We start from the raw sequence: 6,778 nt of genomic DNA on the forward strand, positions 1-6,778 counted from the left end.
ACATCTCAAGAGACTAAAATGAAGCAGGAAATGTTTTTAAAATGGAAGGAACTTGGGTTTCACACAAACCACTCCCTTTTGCTAATGTCCTGTCTCTTTTCTCCATCTGTTCTGTCCTCTTCTTTTTGCTTTCTACTTCCCTCTGAACGTCCTTCCACATCTCTCCTGCGAAAGTGTATCAAAAAATCTATCTATCTATCTATCTATCTATCTATCTATCTATCTATCTATCTATCTATCTAAATGCAACATGTATTAGTGCAGTCACAGGCATAAGGAAGTTAAAAAAAATAAATGATGTAATCTAAAGATTAAACTTTTGGTCCCTGAGAGCCAGATATGTTTCCCCTTTCTTCCTTCTGACCTTCTTGCAGTCAGAAACCAGCAGTATAGAACAGAGATGGGCAGCTCCAGTCCTCGAGGGCCACAGTCTTGCAAGTTCTAGGCCCAGCGATGACGTCTGGCACATCATCTTGTATTTGTGCACTCGGGCTCTGTTTACACCTGCAAACAGCATGACAACAACAAAAATGGTGGACATCCATGTTCCGCTTGTGCTGCTGAATCTTTTACAGTTATTTTGGCCTACAAAAAGCAAAACCTGCTTTGTGTAATGTGTAATCCATCAGCATAAACGTTACATACTGTATTACATGTGCTAGATGACCAATACACTGCTACACAAACGATTGTTATGTCTTCAGGTCTGATGTGGGGGAAGTGCACATGATGGGTGAATCAAAAACAATGTTCTCTCAGCATTCTCCTTTCCAACCAAGAAAAACGTAAACTTTGTAACACTGGTAAACTGGTAACACTGCCAGGACAAATAACCAGAATCATTTGCTTCATTCATCACCTGCCAAACTGACAGTAAGTTTTCATTTATACACACGGAAATTTGTTTTAACCTGCATTTGGTAGGTTGTGTCACGGCTGGTGTGTGAGGATCCAAGGAGAAGGGAGCGCGTTGAAAAGTCAAAGAACACTTTATTGTCAGCTATACAGATGGTTATGGTGAGTTTGCTTGGAGGACGGGCTGGAGCGGGCAGACAGGGTTCTCGGTACGGCAGGCGAGATCCAGATCGGAAGCTTGAGGGAGAGAGAACAAACACAGGTAAGCTTTTGGTTTCACCACGATAGAGACTAGACTTCGGGCTCGACTGGTTACCACAGAGAGTAGTATAATCCAGCGAAGACTGGATGTCCATCTGGGGTTTATATGTGGGATGAGTGATGAGCCTGCTGTCCTCCAGCTGCGCTGTCCTGATAGCGGTGTCAAACGGTGTTCCAAATAAGGTCATCCGGAAGTATGAGATGTGAGGGAGCGTGGGCCATGACAGGTTGGTGTTAATTTAGAGCTCTAGTTGAGGATGACCATGGCTGTGTCTGAATGTCCACCCTACTCCCTAACCCCTCGTTCACTACATAGGGCTGCACTACATAGCACACTACATAGTGACTCATTCTCTTGGCGATTAGGACACGAAGCGTCCTATTTTTTTCCTGCCCGCAAACCACGTGACTACCGCCGTCACCACAGCAACCACAACCCGCGTCAAGATGTCATTCCAAATCCAATCCAAAGTTGTGTGTAAATATTTTAATTTTTATTCCTTATGTTGTATTTTATTCTTTGTTTGTTTGCTTAAAGGTAATATTTTGCCTCCTTGCGCCATGTTGAGCTTCTGCCCGCAATGCATTGTAGTCTGTATTGACCCGTCTAGTGACCATCGATGCTCACTACTTTTCAAGATGCATTGTGGATAATTCTGAGTGCCCTTCTTTTTTCTCTCTGGACATTCTGACACTTTGACAAAATGGCATGATCCCTATATAGGGCACTAAGTAGGGAGTAGGGTGCACATTTGGACACAGCCCATATGTAGTTCTTTAATTATTGGTACATGTTGCTAAGGAAAACAGAGAGCGATCTGGTTGGATTGTTGTAGTACGAACTATTTTTCTAGGATTCACTTTGCCATTAGATACAATGTCTGTTGCTAGACATCCTGTTGCAGTCACTGTATCACAGATTTGAACTGGAACTTAAACAATATAATTTTCAACCTTTTCATGGAAAAAGAAAGATGGCTGCCTCCAGGCTTGCTTTGTTGCTTTTCAATCAACAAATATTCGTTAGCATTTTCATAGTTAACTATGCCCAAGACATAAACTTAAAGTGTTTTACTAATGTTTAATTAATCAAAAAAAAAAAAAAAAAAAAACGAAATTACATTTACTTCCTGAGCAATCTTTCTGGGGAATGGCAGAAAAAAAAAAAAAAAAAAAGAAACATTGGGGGTAATTGTTTCAGGTGCTTTAGGTGGCGACTCTATTAGATTTTTCCCTTATTGGAAGTTTGAATTTCCAACCTTCTATTTGTCATCAAATTCTACAGCAAGAAACAAACAAACAAACAAAAAAACAAATAACAAACTGTTGACCACTCAGTCTTGTAGTAATAGTGTAACAGACTTGTATGCAATATTTTTGGACTTTTTGAGGAGGATGTATATTCCCTAAGAGCAGTAATTCCCAACCTATTTTCCTTTACGAAACTAACAAAAATGGCCTTCATTTTAACAATCACTTAGACTCTGTACAGTAAAAAACCTTGCAGACCCTCTCTTCTCTTTGGGGACCCACTTTAAAACCCCGGGTTGAGAATCAATGTTTTAGGGTGAGTTTGAGGATGCTGTGCTTGATGATAAAAGAATAAAGAAGTGCAGCTTTTGAATGGCAAACTGTCTGCCATGTGCATTTGTTGTTTTACAGTAAACTGTTCAGCTGGCCAACCCAGTAAGCTCTACTACAGGCTTTATCCCTCACAAAGCCTGCTACTCATCCAATGATAAGCTGGCACTGATATCCTGGTGGCAGGTGGTGGCAAACAAGAAGGCGGCTACTCATTCAACCCTAGGTGGTAATTCATGCAACTAATGCAGCACCACTTTGGATTGTCTATTGTCTTTGCTCTACATTAGTATAAAGAGACTGGACAATAGCATGTCAAGGCTGGTGACCAACATGCTGAAGTTCTCATGTTTGTTATTCAAATATGTCTTTTACAAGAGAGATCTTGTAGCCATTAGCTTTTAACTGATGACTGCATCCATAGACTGTATAATAGCCACGTTAACTGTAAGTGGCCATGTGTCTCATAATCTTCTACCTTGCATTTTCAGGCTAATTAAAGCGTAAGTCTAGTATGGTGTAATGTCTGCCTCATGGTTGCCAGCTTAGTAATGCTTTTGGCCAGCTACTGCATACCAATGCCCAGCCAAGCACACATATCTGCTGAAACTCCTTAGCTTTGCAGTACTTTAAACAAGCCTTCACATATTATTAATCTTTCTGGACCTATACTGTTTTACCTTACTCTGACTCATTGCATTTCCTTCAGATGCAGCTGTATTTAGTGTAAAAGCTCTAAAACTCCACTGTTTTATACCTGCTTAGCAACAAACCACACGGAGCCAGAGTTTAACATCAGCTGGTGAATATAGTGGAAACATTGTGGAGCATTTAGCAGTTAATTGGCCGGTAATTGCTGTCAGGAGATAGCTGTCATGTTTGCATGAGTGCGAAGCTGCAGCTGTCCAGGAACGTAGAAACCATGAAATGATCTTTACTCCAGAGGTAGTTCCCATTGCCCAAGAGCCATTAAGACTGGAGTTTGCTGTCAAGACTGCTACAACTCCTGTGCAGCCTCATTAAAGCAGTAAACAAGAGCTGGTTTATACCATAATCAATATTAGCACTATAGAGTATAATATTAAATATAATGTTTATTGCCGTTAAAAACAGAACTACTGATTTCTCAACTTGTGTGAAGAAGAGAAAAAGAGACAGACCACTAAACTTGCTAGTGTGGGTATTTTGGATGGATTTGGGCAGTTTTTTGCAAAGCTACCTAGCAATAAATAAATAAATAAATGAACAAAGAAAGAACTGCTTATTCACCTTTATTTTGTGTAAAATCCAATAAAATTGAATTATGCAGTGCCCTTTAGGCCTCTTATGCCCTGAGGCTTTGATATTGAATGCCTCCTCTTACAAGAAGGTAATGTCTCTATGTTTACGTTTGGCCTACCCAAGTGATTAAACACTTCAATAATCACCACTACACACTCTGAGCTCATGCAGTCAGCATATTGATCAGTAATGTTTTCATTTGTTTAAAAATGCTCAACAAAAGCTTCTAGAGTCATAGTTTTCTAAAGCCTGAGGAAGGAGAGAAAAGGGATGAAAGGTAAGAACAAGAAAAGGTTAGCTGTTTTTATTGAAAGGAGGTGAGGATGCAAAAGAGGAATTTTCACACGCTAATAAAGTGGTAGAGTGGGTTGTGACATGTGTGATTAAAAGTTTCAAATGTATATCAGGGGAAAAACGTGTTATATTTTTCCATTTTATATAAAGGCACTTCAGAACTGTTCAGAAATTTGCAATTTGATCTGCAAATTCAGTGAATTTTCTCAAATTCTGCGTGTCCTCGCAATTTTGTCCAATCTTTGCAACTTTATCTCTGCACAAGTGTCAGCGCTCCTCTGTATTGCCTGACATTGATTCACAATCAACTTCATTTCAATATCTATGAGTACAGGAGAAGTGTCTCACATCAGCCAGCCAAGATTGTCAAGACACCATACATGACACCATGCCAGTATTCGGTGAAGGACAGCCACCTGACACAGAGCTTCTTGAAGCAGCCAGCCCAGAGCCTGACAGAAAGTGTTGAAGAAAGTGAAAGAAGTGTTGACCATGAAGGATCTCAGCTTAGTCATTTTCCACCATCTTTGATGGGGTCTCCCATCTTGACCTGGGACTTCCAGCCTGAACTTGGTACAGATGATCCCGTATAATGTTTCAGCCACCTGTCTATGACATTCCACTTATGCCTTACCCGCCTGTATCTTACAACCTGCTACTCTGTGCTGGACTGTGTCAGAGTGTCTCTTTTCACAGCATACACCTGGGGACCTGTCTGGTGTGGTAGACCCCTGGCTACTATCTCTTTTGTACTAAATTCCTGTTCCTAACCGTCCATTATCACTGCCTCTGATCTGTCTTTTAGACCAGGTTTCCTAGCCACTGATAAGACTTCTCAATGTCAGCAACTTCTTTAATCTGTCAGTGATACATGCCATGCAGAGGTTTGTCCCCCACTGATGGTTCCACTCCCTCTACCTTTTCCATGCTGGGTTTCAGCAGCCTGAGGCATTCACTCAGCAGCTCATCACTGGGGACCATCTTCCTGATGTACTCTTGGATCTTTGCTGTTTCATACTGGGTAGTGGCTCTGACACTCACAAGCCCACCTGCCTCCCTCCTTCTGCTTAGTGTAGTGTTTTTGTTTTGTTTTTTGTTTTGTTTTAGTTTCTATCTTTTATATCTCTAAAATCTTTGAATTGAAAGAGGATGCAGATTACTTTCTTTCTTACATGATTACATGAACATATTATACGTGGTTACTCATATATGTTAAGTTGGATATGACAAGAAACTGTATGGTCTTTCTCCTGCACTGGATGCAGCATCCCCAGTTTGTTGCTGAGGCAGCTTGCAAAGCTTTATTCCCACAAGAAGTGTGGCTGTCCCGAAGGAAAACATACCAGATATGTTGTTCCAAACCAACCTGCCAACAGCTTGAATTAGTCAGGTTCTTGGGCCCACAGCTGCATGAGCTTTCTAGCAACAGATCACACAAATCATGGTGGAAACCACACTCATCTCACTATGAATATAATTTTCTCAATAGCTCTTCACAAAGTGCAAAGCGATGATCTAGGCCACATCACAGAGTTGATGTTACTGAACAGTCAGTGGTAATCACAGCCCATTTGAAGGAGCTGCTCTCATTGACATTGACACAAATTGACAAGAAATATCTGTGTTAATTGTATCTGTACACAGTAAGCTGAACGTTGACCTATTTTATCAGATCTTAAAATAAATGTTTGATACACACGTTTTTTGTGTTTTTGATTACCAAGGTTTTTCAGAGTGTCAGATACCAAAAAAATGCTGCAATATTTCATTTATATTCACAGAAGTTGAAAAAAAACTCTGTGGATCCTAATCTCACTAGTATTAAAAAAAATCTACTTTATTTCATACTGGATACATTATATTATCTCCTCATAATGACTTCTGAATTTCACGTAACAAAACTAAAAAACAATCAAATATCAAGAAAACTACAATTAAGACAAGACCATTAAATTCTACATATAAAAGTTTAATTATTACTTGTCAGTAGCATTGTTTCCATTACAGTTTTTTGCTAAATAAAAGCAATATTTCTAAAATCTTGACAAGGCACAACTGCGATTTGCAGGTGTTGAATGGTGTTTATGTAATTCTCATAAAATATCGTCTTGCGAGGCTGCACTTTCAGGAGGAAGAAGATTTCTAATTCTTTGTAAAACTCTGCGTTTCACTGTTGTTTGCTATCAAGGATAGTATTTATATTTTTTTCTTTAATTATTTGTAAAAGAAAATGTCCATCTCCACCTGCGTCTACTCATACTACGCCATCTTTACTTACTGGTACGTTTGTTTGGACCGATAAGGAGACAGAATTGCTCTTGAATGTAGTGTTGGAATATAAAGTCAACAAGGCACAAGAAAATGTCGATTATGAGTCTTGCCACAGCAAGTACAATGACATATTGACACTTCTTTTGGAGCAGTATCCTGCAGAGACCTCCAACGAGTTTCCCCATGGAAGTGGAGAGCTAACGCGGGCTATCCTGACCACGAAAGTTAAGGCAAT

This window comes from Melanotaenia boesemani, chromosome 17, assembly GCF_017639745.1.
Source record: "Melanotaenia boesemani isolate fMelBoe1 chromosome 17, fMelBoe1.pri, whole genome shotgun sequence".
NCBI classification, from domain to species: Eukaryota; Metazoa; Chordata; class Actinopteri; order Atheriniformes; family Melanotaeniidae; genus Melanotaenia; species Melanotaenia boesemani.